We start from the raw sequence: 4,805 nt of genomic DNA on the forward strand, positions 1-4,805 counted from the left end.
GTTTTAGAGAAAACTGTCTCATTTTTAACTGTATATTGTGTTCAAAAATTCTATTTTAGAATTATATTTCAGCTTTTTTGTGCTTATATTTTCAACTATTTAATGTCTTGATAATATGTATTTACGAGTACCCGTACAATCATCCACGTGATTTACAACTAATCGGAGGGGAAAAAGGCAATTAGTGTTTACTCAGGTTTTAATGAAGTTTATGGTCGTTTCGATGTTACGTATGGTTAAGGACAGATCAGGTGTAGATCAATTTTTTTTCTTCAATAATATATTTCTGTATTGTAAATTATGTATCTGAGTTTTAACATTGAAATTGAAATTACGTTTAAACCAAATGAGTTGTAAAATATATGAAGTTATTACGGTATATTCACGAAATGATCTCCTCCGTGGAGAATTCATATGTGGAATAAGGATGCTGTTCAATAAATGTTTTAAAAAATTTGAAGCAAAATGCACTGTGTTTAAAATTTCATATAACTAGTGTGTGAATTGTCAGAAAGAAGTCATACAAACATACACGGAGAATTTAAAATAATTTTGTTTCATAACATTACATTGGACGATTTTAAGTTTTTCTAAGATTCATTAGTAATTGAGTAATGAATTATTTCATGTGTATAATTTAACAGCAACTTGTTTTAATTAATAGTTTCTATAATATTACTTGCATATTTACTTTTGATCATTGAAAGGGGTATCTACCGAGCACTAAAATTTTTGCGTGTGTAATTAAAAAATATCCAACGTAGTTATGTAAAAACTACGCAACTGGATCAATGCTCAGTCGTATAGTGCAGAAGTCCATTGTATCATTAGCACTGTGGCTCAAAGTTTGTCAAGAATACAACTGTAATCCAGTGATATAGACTAATAACATTTGTATCGGAAAATACTTTTTTTCCCCGATCACATACATTTTTTATTTTAATTGTAGGGTCATCAAGTGTAAAAATTCATTAAATCATTCGCATTATACCTCTCATCATTATATTTCAGGTTTTTTGTGCTTATATTTTCAACTATTTAATGTCTTGATAATATGTATTTACCAGTATCCGTACAATCATCCATGTGATTTACAACTAATCGGAGGGGGGGGGGGAAGGCAATTTAGTGTTTACTCAGGTTTTATTTAAGTTTATGGTCGTTTCGATGTTACGTGTGGTTAAGGACAGATCAGGTGCAGATCAATTTTTTTTTCCTTCAAGAGACTTCTTCGCTAATCACACTAAAGTATCTACTTTAAGACATTTAATTTCAGTTTCGCGATTGGTGTATAACTGGAAGACTGTGAGCTCAGAATATGCCATATTGGTTGAAGCTACGATCAGATCGTTAATTCTTTCGCTACAACAGAAGTGTGTTCAGTAATACAAAATATTGAACATATAACACTTTGGAATACCATGTGTTACATTTCTAATTCGAATGCGTCCATCATTTAGTTATATATACATATATATATAATGTAAAAAAAGAACACGTTACAGGGGTGTGTTGTACTTTAGTAAACTAAATAGTCAGCAGATACGGCAATAATTTTACGCTTGTTTGTTGGTAAGCGCAAAACCACACAAATGAGCTATCTATGCTGTGCCAACTGCGGATATCAAAACCCTATTTTCAGTATTATAAGCCCTCAGGCTTACCGCTGAGCCACCAGGGGGCAATAATTGTAATGTCAGTCATGATTGAGTCTTGTCAGCCAGCGAATTTTAATATTTAAAAAAACTGGATAACTTTGTACAATGAACGTTTGAAAAAACTAAAAACGAAATGGTGCCTTATAACCGACATGTGAGATTGTGTTCAAGTTAATGCTATTTTGGGGTTCAAGTCGAAATTGCGAGATTTAAGCAAGATGGTGCTTTTGTTTTACTCTACTCCAATAAATAGATTTCTGTGATTTATACTAACTTGCATTATATACTCGCACTGCGGGGTTCAAAGCCCCTTCTACTTTAGGATTCATAGAGGCTTAAATGTACCGATCAAGATCTTTTATTACCCACAATTACTTCTACTAGGGGAAAATCGTGCTCCGCGCACGAAACTTTTTTGTTTATGGTATAACGTACTTGAATGCACAAATATTATGAAATGTAAAGGCAATATTGTGTATTTAAAGTAATTAACCTCTTACTGTAATATGTGGCACCATACCATTTGAACAACGTTTACTCACAGTTCAGGGCCCGGCATGGTCAGGTGGTTAAGGCACTCGACTCGCAATCTGAGGGTCGCGGGTTCGAATCCCTGTCACACCAAACATGCTCGCCCTTTCAGCCGTGGGGGCGTTATAATGTGACGGTCAGTCCCACTATTCGTTGGTAAAAGAGTAGCCCAAGAGTTGGCGGTGGGTGGTGATGACTAGCTGCCTTCACTCTAGTTTTACACTGCTAAATTAGGGACGGCTAGCACAGATAGCCCTCGTGTAGCTTTGCGCGAAATTCAAAAACAAACAAACATACTCACAGTTATATGCGCAAATTGGAGATAGCGACTGGTAGGTTATAAAAGATACATTTTTAGCCCTTACTAGTGGCATGTGTTTCCCTCTATGGAGGGCTATATTAACTGCAACTTTTGGACAAACATAGGCAAACCACGCCCTGAAGCAGGTGGAAGCATGACCAAGTTCATGCTATTGTTTTACCAATTTATAACTTTTGTTATAGTGCATAAACAAATATGGTGAAAATAGTAAAGTTTGGCTGATATTGTGAAGAGACTATATATGATTGAAGTTATGAGTGATTGATCCAAAGAAGTGTTTGTGACGTATTCGACACACTGCTCACTATCAGTAGAAATTGATATAAATACGTTTTATTCCAAAAACCGTGGCCAAAACGTTATCATTCAAGACATACCAGACGAGAGTAATGAAAGTATTTCAATTGCGGCTGAAGATGAACTGTTTCAACCAAGTGTGTTACTTACAGATCTCTCTTATTCTGATGATATAGATTCAGGTAGGAAAACTAATTACTGTACGTGCTTTAGTTATATCAATTAACAGCCTGCCAACATAAATGACGTAAGAGTTTATATAGCATGACAACAGCCTCATTTAGTAAGTCTGTTGTACTGCAATTAGGCTAGTATCCAACGACAAATGCTTTGTGTAGATAAACAAGTTGCACCTTTCAAATATCGATCCACACTGAAACAGTATTATCCTCAGAAGCCTCATAAATATGTGTACCTTGTGCTAACTATGGATTAGTGCATAGCTTTGGATTCTATACTGGAAAACTTCAACCAGTTCCCGACCTTCCTGATATAGGTCCGAGTTCAAGCATTGTCCTGGAACATGCCCAGATAATTCCAAGAAATAAATCACACCTCCTTTTTTTTTTTTTGACAATTTCTTTTCATCTCTCAATCTTCTAAGTGTACTAGCTCAGAGAGGAATACATGCTTTAGGCACTAGAAATTTTACCAAAGATTACTCTTTCATCTCCTAGACATGGTTAATGTCAACTATTAGTTATTGTATCGACGAGATGCACAGTCTTGAAGTGCCAACATCAAAACAGTTTGATTTACTACCTTTCAAGGCAGAAATTGCAGTCTCTAATCAAAGAAAGATAACCTAAGTCAAAATCACAAAATATTGAGAGGGAAATTGCAAAAAAAGGTCCAGCTGTACCAATTCCAATACATTATGCGAGAAAATATGCATAACTGGCACACACTCGGAGATAACATAACATGATGTTTAGGGACAACAAGAGATCTATTGGTACTTCTAGGCTGTCTCGTCCTCTAAACTAAATAAAAAATAATTTAAAAACCTCAAAGCCAGCCCTTATCATTCACATAGTTATCAAGCTTTCTCTTAATCTCATTTAATTTACTGCCTCCACAACATCCGAAAGCAATCCATTCCTGTTAGTAAAATAAATCTGTTTTAGCTGAAGATGACTCCTACCCTACCAAAATTTATATTTGTATTCCCTAGTCCTATCATTATCAACAATAAATATACAAAAATGATACATCAACACTATCAGGTCCCTTAACGATCTTAAACACCTCAATCAGATCTCCTTTAACACTTCTTTTATCAAGAATCATAGAGGAACCAGTGGGTACTTTCAAAGCTTGCCCTAACTATTGTACTCATGTAAGCAATCATTTTTACGAAGGGCTTTTGGTACTCTCAGGGCAGTTGCACCCCGAGCAGTTGCCAGGCTCTGTGCATTAACACTATCAATTCCCTTAACAATCTTAAACACCTCACTCATATCCCCTCTAACTCTTTTTTCAAGAGAAAACAAATTCAGAGATCTTAACCTTCTCCACATATGACAACCTCTTCATCCCAAGCACCATTCTAGTAGTCCTCATCTGAACCCTTTCCAATGATTCAATGTTCTTCCTAAGGTAAGAAGCTCAAGACTGAACATAATACCCCAAATGTGGCCTAACCAGTGACATATACAATGAAATTGTAACATCTTTAGACATGCATTCAATATTTCTGTAGATACAACCAAAAATCCTATTTACCTTACCACTAGCAACAGCACACTGCTTGGATGGCTTAAGAGACTAATCAACCACTACACTAAGATCCCTTTCTTTCATAATACTGTTAAGGATATTCCCATCCTAATTATATTTATAATTCAACTTATGATAACCTATATGCATATATTTGTATTTATTGTAATTAAAAATCATCTGTCATTTATTCGCACAACTTACTGAATGATCTAACCCCTTTATAAAGCAGCGACAACCTCCTCACAGCCAGCAACATCCAAGACCTTAATATCATT

The sequence above is a fragment of the Limulus polyphemus genome, unplaced genomic scaffold (genome assembly GCF_000517525.1).
Source record: "Limulus polyphemus unplaced genomic scaffold, Limulus_polyphemus-2.1.2 Scaffold1309, whole genome shotgun sequence".
Taxonomy (NCBI): Eukaryota; Metazoa; Arthropoda; class Merostomata; order Xiphosura; family Limulidae; genus Limulus; species Limulus polyphemus.